This window comes from Protopterus annectens, chromosome 8.part1, assembly GCF_019279795.1.
Source record: "Protopterus annectens isolate FY-2018-M chromosome 8.part1, PAN1.0, whole genome shotgun sequence".
Taxonomy (NCBI): Eukaryota; Metazoa; Chordata; order Ceratodontiformes; family Protopteridae; genus Protopterus; species Protopterus annectens.
In genome coordinates, this window is record NC_056742.1 from 223,068,336 (window position 1) to 223,081,850 (window position 13,515).

Here is a 13,515-nt window from a genome sequence, read left to right on the forward strand (position 1 = left end):
TGATGATCTATTCCTCATATCTGTGGTTTGTAAATATTGCAATGCTTGTAATTTGATGGTGCAGTGGTAGCAATGTAACATTGATGCCTCACAACTGTAGGTTCTTGGGTTTGGTTCTTGGCTGGGGTGCCTTCTTTGTGGGGGGGTCTGTATCTTCTCCCTGTGTTTGTGTGGGTTTCCTTTTGTGTCCTCCCATGTTACAGAGACATGTCTGCATTATTTTTTCCTGGGCCTCTGCTGAGAATTGTTTTTTTTTTGTTCCAAGTCAGACTGTCCTGATTAACAAATTGACAGGCATTTAAATTTCAGACTTCAGGTTTCTGAATGTTTACTTCCTTACATATTTGATGGTGCAGTGGCAGTATTGTTGCCTCACAGCTATAGGTTTTCTGGTTTGATTCTTGGCTGGGGTGCCTTCTGTGTGGAGTCTGCATCTTATCCCTGTGTTTGTGTGGATTTGCTCTGGTGTCCTGCCATTTTACAAAGACATGTGTCTACAGTATTTCTCCCTGGGCCTCTGATGAAAATTGTTTTTGTTTCATCAGAAGTAAAATTGACAGGCATTTGAATTTCATACTTCATATTCTTCAGAAAATACATAGTAAAACAACTTTTTATTCTAGCAATAAATATATAGTAACACAACGTTTTTTATAGCAATTTTTTTAAGTTTATGACTATTTGAAATGTGTCCTTATTTTTGGGACTGTAATACCCTGTTATTGGCTTTGTCCAGATTTTTTTTGCTAAGGTTGACAGCTATGGCAAGAACTGAATTCACTGAATATGTTTGAGGGCTGTATTCCCTCATTACTGGGTTTGTCCAGGTGTTTTGTGCTAAGAGGTTGACAGCTATGGTGAGAACTGAATTCATTAAATGATAGCCATTTAAGTTTCAGTCTTCCTCTCTTTCACAAAGCAGGTGATTTGGCATAGTGGTATGTTGTTCTGGCTATTTTGCACAGGGACCTTGGCAGTAAAATGTATGATGGTAACACAGCATTTTATTCTAGCAGCTTTCCAAGATTATACAAGCAATGTTTAATGTGTTCCTGTTTTTTGCCCTTTTGACCCACCCCAATAAATTTGGCTTTTCCAGACTTCTTGTGCTGTGAAGTTGAGATGTAGTTGAGTATTGCGTAGATTTTACAAGGAGCTGAGAGCTGCAGGGGAAGAGAAGTTTAGTGCTGATTATGCTAAATCGGCTCACATTGCTAGTAGCACAACATGTTGTGTACTTGCTTTTAATGCAGAAGGTTGTTGATTCTACTCCCATAAAGGGTGAATGCTGCTGTACTGAAAGTTAAGACACTAACTATGAGCCTGTTATCAGTTTGCCATCCATTTCCTATTGCAATATTACTAGCTTATTTTTAATGTAATTTAGGCAATTTATTCCTCAGGGGCATCAGACACTTTATTTTTCGGTGAAGCCATGAAATATAAAGGTGATTGTTAGCAGCAACCTCTTCATTAGTTAGATTTATTTAACATGGAGTTACTTAGATGACTTTTTTTACTACTTCAGAGATTGTGCATATTATTTACTGATAATGGTGGACTGTAGAAGTTTGAGTAGACTTTTATGATGGAAATGTTCTGAATTGGGCAGTTTTGTTTCATTGTTTAATGGAAAAATGTTCAAAGCAATAGGAAGGTGTATCAAAGAGCACATGTATGTTTCATATGCAAGGGGCCTATGATTTAAAAGCAGCCCAGAATTAATTTTTATCTGCCACAGGTAAAATGTATTTTTCTTTGAATGTGGGTTTTAATGTTGTTTCAATGAATGTGAGTTTCAAGGGCAGAGAAGTTTTAATGCCAAGTTTGTTTAGCAGATGTCTTAGTGTTTGTGCTGTAAAATGCAAAATAAAACTTTCAAATGAAGTTCAAATCATCATAGAAGTAAATCAGTATGCACATTAGTGTTTATGGTAAATGGAGTGAAATAGCAAAGTAATGGATCATTGGAATGGCTGCAGGGGGAGGCTTTATAGAATTAGGCATAGCCAAACCTCAGCTGTCCCTGATTTTGGCTCAAAATGTTGCTCTTCCCCTAATGGTCCCTCCACAAAATAGCAATTTTGGAAGAAAACATGGAGGGTTTACTCTACTTTTATAAATAACTGTAATGATCAGAGTTATACATTACTTTATTTCAGAAATGCATGTAGATTCTCTTATTTTGTCAGCTGCTCTAAGTTAACTGTGCTCATATTAAAATGGTGTCCCTCCTTTGACAGGTTCCCAGCTGTATTGTCTGGCAATTTTATATTTTTGCATCACATTTTTGGTCCGTTTTTCATAAAATTGCAGTTTTCTGGCAAATTAGTGGCAAATTGTTAAAGACTGAAGTTAGAAAATAATGCAGACATTTCAGTTTCAGATTTCATACCTTTCAGAAAATTCATACTGATGCAATACCTACTACTATTCTATTATCTTTCTAAGTTTATAAGAGCAATATTTAAAAAAAAAATGTCCTTATTTTTGGGCCTTTGCCTCAGTTTTTTTATTATTTTTTTATTTAGTATGTGTGTGTGTGTGTGTGTGTGTGTGTGTGTGTGTGTGTGTGTGTGTGTGTGTGTTAGGTAGCATACCTCTCAACTGTCCACATTTTGCAGAATGTCCAGATTTTTGCCCCATATCTTTTGTCTGTTCCTCATAAATTTTGTGATTTTCTAGAAAATCATTGAAGGCTGAAGTTGCTAAATAATGACAGACATTTGAGCTTCAGACTTCATGTCCTTTAGAAAAATTCATACTAGCACAAATCCTGTTATTCTAGCAACTTTCTCATACTAGCACAAATCCTGTTATTCTAGCAACAATCTAAGTTCACAAGAACATTATTTAATATCTGTCCCTGTTTATTTTAGGCTTTGTCCATATTTCTTGCACTAAGAGGTAGGTAGGGGTGTGTGTGTGAATGAAACATCCTAGTTAGTGGTAGCAGGTGGTTAGTAATTTACTCAAGCTCAAAACCTGTACCTTAGTTACAGAAAACAAAAGCATAAAGTCTCTACCCCAACTACCATGCTGCATTTTTCAAAGAACTGACATTTCAGGTTAATTTTCAATTCAAGGAACCGAGTTTGAGTGAATTTATATTATATTACTGAAGAGGCATTACAGCGAATGCCTCTTCATCGACACTAAAAGAGCAAACCGCGAATTACGAGAATGGCTGTAGCTTGGCTGGGGAGGGAGGTAGCAGTTTGAGAGCTGTCAGTACAAATTTGAAAATCCTAGCTACACCCCTGTTTGACTGACACCCAATTGACCTAAAGCTCATTTGACTGACTCCCTATTCACCAACAGCTTACAGTGCTGCATTTGAAGATATTAAATCTGAAACCATAGACAAGCACACTTAGAACACCAGTAGTTAGAACTTAAAAGCTACTTACTAACCCTCTTAACAGAAACAGGACAATGTACAACCAAACTAGTGGCATTTTTTTGTGGCTACACTGTGCCCCCCCCAATTATATATACTAACTCCAGGATCACACTACATGGGGAAAAGGGCATATACCTTTAATTTGCCTTAAAGTACTCTACATGCTGCCATTACTGCTGGGAATGCATAAAACATTGGCCATATTGCTTTAGATACTTCCCATAAAAATGTAAATAGAAAAACCCACATTTAGAAACACTACAGCACTACTATCTACATGACTATCAGAATTTTACCAGTCAGCACTATAATTTACATTAATTCTTTTTTTATTACAAACAAGTCACAGGTGAAGTAAAACCCATAACAAGTCTATGTCTTACATGGAGGTGAAATGGGAGTCAGTCAAATGAGTTTCAGGTCAAATGAAGTTTACGTCAATTGGGTGTCAGTCAAATGAGTTTTTGGTCAAGTGAAGTAGACCCATACACACACACACACACACACACACACACACACACACACACACACACACACACACACACACACACACACTCACACACACACACACACACACACACACACACACACACACACACACACATATACTAAATAAAAAAAATAAAAAAGGGTCAATCTTTCCTGCATTAAGAAACGCATTTGGACTGAAAACTAAAAGCTATATTCTAAAAATATGACTAAGAAAGTAACATATTCCTTTTATTTCAGTTTACTTTGTCACAAAGTAGACAAAAGAGGAATGTATGAAAAATATTGTTGAATAAAACTATGCTTATGGTCTTAACTGCTCAAACCAGTTTCAGAAGTGAAACCATAACAATGTGATTAGTATGCGGAAGAGACTGCAGTTAAAAAGATTTAAAACAACCAATGAAACATTGAACTGATGCTGCAGCACAATCAATCACTACTACCACTAGTAGCGTGATTTACATTTTATTTAGCAGCATGCAAATTCTCTAAGATGGCTTGATTTGTTGCAATGATTTAATCACTCTTTGTTACTTCAACATTTGCAACAGATTTACAACTAAATTCAGAACAGCATTTCCACTGAAACCATCTTGATTTGAGATACATATATAGATATGCCATCACGATGATGCATATAATGTTACACTTTCAAATTACCTGAATTCATTTGTATTAAGCTCAGATTACCTAAATTCATTTGTATTAAGCTATTTCTGTCACAGCAGGAATTCTACTATACAGTGATATGTGAGACTGCAACCAGACTTAAAAGATTCATATAAAAGCATTTCCTTTGGCAGAAGAAAACACTACAGCTTTCAAAGTGAATGCTATAGTTTATTGAATAATTAATATATGTTTTATCAAGGGCAACCCCTTACAGTGTCTATTGTCCACAAGAAAGCTGAAATGAAAAATGAGCACCACAGGACAGACATGACTGAAAGGGATGTTTCCTGTTTGTTTGAGCAATTTCCCAATAAGCAGGGGATTCAACAGCAAAGAAATGTAAAGATCATCCAATGACATTTAATGGTCTAAATAAATCTTATTAGATATGGATAAGCAGAGCTGTAAATCCATTTATTTTTAATGAATTATAAAGTTAAGCTCCTATAGTGTATAAACACTGAACAATTTCCATCACTGATACGATGATGCTGAAATTATGTAAAAATATTCAAGGACATTTAATTTTTAAACTACTAATCTACAATTGAAAAATAAATAAATAATGTGTTGGCATCTGTTGTTTATTAATTTATTGATGTCAAAAAATAGGAAATTATTTAATGAACTTTAAAAACTCAAGTGTGTATCCCACCATATATGTCAAACATGTTTAAAATGAACACTAAGCTCAAAATGTTATACCTTGCATAACAACATCAAGTTAAAATCACACTCTACACAGTAGAAACTGGAATCAACTTTAATAATCAAATTATTCTCTCTGAACAGTTTGCTTTGCATTTATGCAGCTTGCATTTGCCATTTTAAGTTTATTTTATTTATATTGCATCCTTAATTAAAGTTACATTGACTGAGAGGGAATTTTTGAAGTAAATGAATAATATGTCTGTGTCTGGGACATTCCATAACGTCATTTCCAATGCACATAAGTGTATGCCTGCCAAACATGTATGTTGTTAGTGACCTAATGCTAACTTATTCTAGGAATGCTGATTCTCAGCATTCAGTATAAATCATCACAGCACTTTCAAAGCTTACATGATTCGTAATCTTCCTGCATTTATGTCTCCATTTGATGAACTCCTCATATGTCTTTATTGCAGAGTGAACACACTACAATTACTCAACAATTTAGTTATAAATATTTTAGTCCTGACAGCAAGTGCTGTAAAGCAAACCTGCAGTGATATACAGAGTAGTTAAACTCACCCACTACATTTTTAATTATGTACAAGAGTTTATTTCATATGAAGAATTAGGTTGCAGACATGCTAATATTTTATTACAATAGTATACTGGCAAAATAACTAGTTTATTTTTCATTTCTAGCATATCTCTGTATTGTTCTATTTGAGCAAATATGAATCTGCTAAATAATCTGACCACATTTAAATGAAGCGTAGGAACTTTCAGGGAAGGTTTTGATGTATGATGGATATGTAAAACACCATGAAATAATTACAAGACTATAATCCCTCATAGGAGTGCTCTTCCTATTAACAGAAAGCTTGTATAGACTGCCAAAGAAAAACTACAAATGTAATGTAAGTTAGTGTAAGGCTGGTTAAATGAATTGTCTGTCTCTAGATATCTTAGCCTGCATCGACAATATAATTCTTGTGCTAATAGTGATGTTAGCAAACACATTATTTGGTACAGTTACCATCAATTCTCCTTAGACAAAATACATGGAATGATACATGGAAATATCTTGATGTACATTATAAGGTACTAAGCAATAATAAGCAATACTGTCATTGGACTTTGCAGGTTTTATGAGACTTGCTCCTTTAGAATTTTTAATGGTCAATTCTTTGCTTTCTTTTTCTATAAAAGCACTTAATATTTAAACAAATCAAAAACTCATAATAAAGAAATACATACTTACATTGATACATAAATTAAAAAAAAATAATTCCATATTTTTCATCTGTGTACATTTGAAAGTGTATTGTACTGTTGATCTAGTATTTTTTATGGAGATGGCATAAAGCCATTAGATATATATATTCATGTTGAATTTTTTTATCCTTATCCTATCAAGATCATGAAAACTTAGATCTTGAAGTATTTTATGATTGTGTTTTTTCTACTGACCAAAATGACCATTAGGCCTTACCTCTATTCTCCTACTAGCACATTCATTCCCACTAGAAGTAAGACAATTAAAGTTAAACGGAATTCAAATTAATTGTAAATCAGGAGCTTCCGAAGTCAATCATGGAAAACAGGTTGTAGGTCAAGCCTCCTCATTTAAAAAGGAAGATCGCTAGAATTAGGGAGCTATGTAGCATGCTTTATTACCCGATTACAGAAGTTAGATGAAATTCTAGGCTCACCCAGGGTTTCAACAGGCTTGCCACAAGGCCTACATATAGTTTACATGTTTGTGCGATGAACTGGATTGCTAATTACATATGCATTTTATGCATCGTGCTTGCATGAATACAAGAGATGTTTAGTGGCCTGCAACAATGTTGCTGGGCAGGAAACTGTGCAGAGTAGCAGCAATTACAGAAAGTATATGCATATAAGTTTGCTTATGGGCAAATGTGCTCTGCAAGATTGCATAGACAGCCACACTGATTACCTGGGGTGAAAATATTGCAACAACTGCAGTATATTCACATTATAGAAATGCGTAGTCATTGCAATGGACACTACAACAAATTTTTGCATACTGAAATAATAGCTGTTGGGGTGATCAGCAAGGGCAAATATAATACAATATAAATATACTAGGCAGGGAAAGTGTGCTGATTAAAAAGGCCACAGACATGAATGATAGGAATGAAGAAAGAGGAAGTGGGCATGTACAATATGACAATGTACCCCAGATAGGATATGTCAAGTTATGCACACTTCCAAAACAAGTCAGTAGCATAATAGCTCATATCTAAATAGCCTAGTATGTGCTGCTGTTTACACCTCCTGTGTGAGTATATGTATATAACCACACAACAGAATATATATAAATATATATATATATATATATATATATATATATATATATATATATATATCTATGTGACTGTCACACAACGTTACATGTCGATGGAGATGAATTGTTGTGATATAAAATCACTGAAATTCTCACTGGAGAGGGCATTTAGCAAGGATACTATACAGAATAGGGAGTATGTGCATGTTGTATATGTGGGTGTTGTAAAAGTCTTCAAATGAACTTGCTTCAGTATGACTGGAATGTCAGCATAGCTCACAACCAGTCACAGAGACATAGCAACAAACTCATGGACAACTGTGGTCAGAAGCGAGCACAATCAGAAACAATTTAAAAACAACAACAATATTAATTTGTGACATAGCCAGAATATGTGAGTTTAAATTATTGTACATGCTGTGCAGGAACAGATATGTACAACTATGATTGTCAGTATTCTATGAGGGGAATTCACCACCCATTTTTCAAATATAAACGGTCTTTGGAGGGGTTAAGTAGGACAGTTTTAAACCTGGAGTTGAATTCAAGAGTGCTCATGGGCATTTCAGAGGTTGGCATGACACATAAGCCACAAGCCAGACATCCAACAATGGAACCCATGTCACCAATGTATTTACTGGGCGCAATGCAGGAAGACATATCACACATGCATCTTGTACAACACCTTGAAGGGAAGTCATCAGTGTCAAATCCTAATAGGTGTGCATGCCAAAGAATAGTTCTGTATGGGTGACAAGATCTGTGCAAGCTAGCTGTGCCAAATGTAATACACTTGACTAAAGCATCCCTGGCTGACATAGGTATTGTAAATAAAGATAACAACAGCTATAAGCAACACACTATTATGAGTGGATTTCCTACACACAGCTGAGTATTGCATGCATTTGCCACATTTAAAAGCAATGGATAAATTGTCAGAAACATCTGCAATTGATGTTTGAATTAAGAACTGGTGTGTTATAATGAACGCTACAGCAGTATGTGAGACTGTTGGCAATGCATAACTATGCCCATGTGCAAAGAAACTACAGCAGTGCAAAGTCTAGTGTCAATCAGCAAGGAAGGTGTCACTGTGATAATTTGTTCACATGTAAAATAATGCATGGAGCATACTCTATACGCACATGTCAGACCACAAGACATGTACCACATGATTACTGTCCTCGACATTGCTAATGAAAATGCTATACAGCCATGAAATCCTGACATGCATGCATGTGTGTTCATGCAAGCTATCAAGTGGTAATATTGATACAATGCACTGTGATGCTATACAGTCACACTATAGCTCTACCTAGGATACAATTGGAGTTTATAAGTTCATAAAAGAGTACTAGGATAATTTTCCAAGATATCATAAAAGCCTAGCCATATTTAACATGAGTTTCACAATTTTAAATATCTATGTAAACAAAGTTCACACAGTTATGAGCCTATGCTATGTTATCTAAGACCAATTGCCTCTATGCATGAGGAACATGGGTGCAAAACCAGGATTATAATTAACATTAACAATCCTTTGATGTAGGTTGCACTTGACTAAGGTCTCAAAAGACCTTCCCTTTATGTTAATGGGGAAACTCGTTCCAGAGAAGGGGTAGTGTCTGGACACATTTCTATCTCTCCAACATGATTTATGTCAGAGGAGAGGTTATCATCCTTTGAATAAATGACCCTAGTGCAGTTTGCTTTACCAATGTGTGACATTTCCATCGAGGCTAGACTGGGGATTGTCCTGTAAGCCAGACATAAATTGGACCTCTTTAGTCTGTAAGGGACAGTACACAGGGATATGGGATTCAATATTTCTAAGTAAGACTTGTTTAGTACACTGTGTATCTTCCTTGTGCAAAATCTCTGATGTTGCACACGGGTGGTGAGTTACATTCAAAAGAGTTCATTGTTCTCAATTATTGTTGTGGTCAGGGCCAAGTACAATGGAATTATAATGTCCTTTGAGCTGCCTATGCTTATGAGTTGTACCACATAGAAGGGATCAGCCATCACTGTGAACACATGGTGTTTGAACTTACAATTACTATCTCATTGTTTACCCAGATCATATACTGCTGGGTGTCCTCATTGTAATTATGCTTTTTTGTACATTCTATGTACTCCATGGCTCTGAAATCAGTAATTTGTGTGTGTTAAATACTTTCTGCAATATATCAATACTTTTACTGGATTCAAGGATTGTCCATAATTTGTAGTCATCCTCAAAGTTGGTTGCACAAAGGCTGCCTAAGTTTGTCTTGACTTCTGTGAATTAAATATCAAACAGGAAAGGACCCAGTACAGAACCCTGTAGTAATGCACTGTTCACTGTCCACTTTCCAGAGGTGAATTCAAATACTTTGACAGTATGTGTCATGGTGGTGATACTACTGGGCTAACCACTTGGTGATGTAGTGGTTTATGGCCAGCTGGGACAGTTTCTCTTTAATGCCTGCGTGTGGAATTGTGTCCAATACTTTGGGCAGGACAAGTTCGGTGGGATGCACATTCTTTCTCTCATCCATAGCCTTGGAGACCTTCTGAAAAAGTCTACCATATTTAACAGGCATGATCTCACCTGAACAAATCAAAAATGGGTTTGTTAATTAGTAGGGAGATTACTGATGTTCTTGTTGATAAGGTCCATTATGATTCATTCCACTGACTTACAGATGAGGCTAGTCAATCGTATGGGTTTACAATTCCCTTTTTTTGAGTGATGGTCCCCTCCTTTTCAGACAGATGACTGTTGCTGTCCACCATTCTGCTGAAAATAGCCGGTCTAAAGGCTGTGGTTAAGTAGGGATCCAACTGTGTCTGCTAGGTCAGGTTTAAATTTATTGATAATGCAATTTGGGATGTTGTCAGGGCTCACGGATACCATATTGTTTGGCTTACAGAGTTCACAGATGAGCTGCTTTCTTTAAATAAATCTGCAGAGTAATGTTCGCATGTATATGTTGGGTAATGAGCACTGGGTACAGGGGGTAAAAGTTTAGTCAAAATCTGTCAGCTAGCAAGTTGTGTTTTGTCTCCGGTTGAGTATTGGTGGTGCCATCCATAACCATCTGTGTGCATAGCTGTGTATACCACATAACATTTTGTACTTACTTAAAAAAAGAATTGTGAGAACACCTCCAAATACAGTCTTGGGTATTCATGACAAATGGTGAAAGTGATGACACCTAATTACATTCCTTGCATGTCATATGCCTATATGTTTATCACTAGAAAGGTGAGCATGAGGACTGATACCATATGTGGGCACATTACATATGAGGTTGATGTAGTTCATGCAGAACAGTTAATGACACAAATGCTGATAGTCACATAGTGCTGCTGAGTGTCACCTGAATAACCCTTGTGCACAGCAGCACAATTGTGCAACAATGAATTCACCACAGCTGCAAGTGAATCTGAACTGGTTATATGTTTGTGTATGTAACTGAATTGCTATATGTGGATGAAACAGATCATATATGCCCATGTAATTAGTATGATGAAATATTGTTGTATGTCACATAGCATTTCTGGATGGTAGGCGTACAATGCAAACATGTGCCATACTGCAAGTGTCACTGTGATAGTTGAAAGAGAAATGTGTAGAATGTCAATATACTCCACTACAAGAACACATGCCTTATTAAGGAAACAATATACATACCATCATCCCTTGTCAACAGTCCTCAGGAGGCATATTACCAGTGCTGTTATGGAAGGAACATGTAATCAAATTGCAGCAGTGGTCATCAATACAGTATGTCAAATCCCAGATTGGAAAACACTGTTGTAAAGCTACCATACATCAGCATATCAACAGAGCACATGTGGATGATAGCAACATTGGCATGTGCAATCTTCATAGAGTCATAAAACATTACTAGGCTAATGGCCAATACCACATAAAATCATAGCCATTACAGCCATTAAAACAAAATCAATATATGTATATGATGTAAGACTGTAGGAGTATGTGCATATGCATATATGTGCTTGATTGTATTACACACTGCCTCTGCACATATGTGAAATCTACACCACCCCATGAGAGAATTAGCAATCTCACATCCAGTGGTCTGCAGATGGCTTGAAGAGTGTCATGGAAGGGCAGTCTTTGAAATTATGACATCCTCCAATGTTCTGCAGAAAGGATGATATGTTGGCAGAGGGAAAAAGAGGGATGTTGGATACATGGGGCTATGTTAAATGTTCTCCTGAGTGGGATTCAAATGAAAAGAGATTCAAAAGATTGTATACCGGCAGTAATATACCACCAACCACATACACAGCAGTTGAATGAGGTTAGATTTGAACATTAGGCCTGTAGAAGGATAAAATTGGATTACATACAATGCAACACCACAACAGATGTCTGACTTAACATTGTCATGGTGCACCTTATAGATGAGGACAGCATCACTGTATGCTGAGCAGATGTTAGTAGGAGTGTCTCATCTGCTGCTCTAAAATGGTCCCTAGAATGAGAACTAAGTGAAGACAGACACATAGGCATAGGCTCAGATACAAAGTTGACTGCAGTGAGATAACCTAGCTACACAAGCTAGAGAAAACAGTACTTGATGCTAGAACCACTGTACAAGTCTGACTTTTGTATTGTCTAAGAAGACTTTATAGCAGATGACATCATCTATGTCTGGAGAGAAGAAGATATTCGTAGGAGTGTTTCACATGTTGCTCTAAAATGACTTCAGAATGAGAGCTAATTGAACACAAACACAAGTTGACTGCAGTGAGATTAGAACTCCTACCTAACTGGTTACACAAGTTACAGAACACAGTACTTAATCCTAGTGCCACAGTTCAAGTCTGACTTTTATGTTGTCAGATGACTTTATAGCTGAAGACATCACCAGTGTCTAGTGAGAAGATGATGTTGGGAGGGCTGTATGAAATTGCTATGTAGTCATGTACATGAGACTTGAGTGATGATGTTAGGACATAGACTCATGCTCTTCTGACTACTCATGCACAGAGGTGCACAGAGGTACACAGACACACACACACACACACACACACACACACACACACACACACACACACACACACACACACACACACACACACACACACACACACACAGACACACACACATTGACTATTGTGCAATTCAACCCCCTAGCTAACTAGTTAGTTCTGCCTCAGAACACAGTAATTAACATGCATGCTATCACAGAAGTCTGATATTTTCATTGTCATAGTGGTCTTTATGAAGAATTACATTATCTTAAAGGTAAAGGTAATGTTTACTGTTATGAGGCTTGTGTGCAAAGTCTAGATTTCAGATGTGCTTTCATGATTGCAATGTGCAAAAATACTTTAAAAGTAATCAAAGAAAGCCTGGGAAGCCTGAGAAAGAAGTGCTAAAACATACCTAGTCACATGGGTGTGGTAATTAAAAGTCCAAAAGGCCAAGTTAGCACCAGTATATACATTCTTTGCCAGCTGCTCCGTGGTCCTACTGTTCTTGCCTGAAGGAAGCAGTTTAGTAAAAGACAAAAGCTTAGAGGGTTTGTCAGAAGAAACAGACACCAAAGAAGGGTCAGAGGAATTCAACGGAACAGCCGGGCAATCTTCTGTACTTTCTCAAGCCTAAAGATGGACGTCCAGGGGTGGTGAAACAGAGCTGAATCAAACCTAATTCTTTGGGCTTTTTTCTTGGCAGGCAGATGACCTTCAGGAAGGGAAGATTTAGCCATATCACCTTGTACCAAGAATTGAAGATGTTGGTTCTCCAGGTAAATAGACAAGGAGGAGAGATAACTACATAGGATCTTAGGGACAAATGCTTGTCAGGTAGACCACTTTGGATGGTCATGAGACACACCCAAACAAAAGAGACACTGGTAATGACAATTCTTATGGGAGAATCTGCCTCCCACACAGACGTTTTCCCTATCTGGATGATATGTAAACTCACAAAACTAAAAAAGAAAGAAAAAATAAGAAG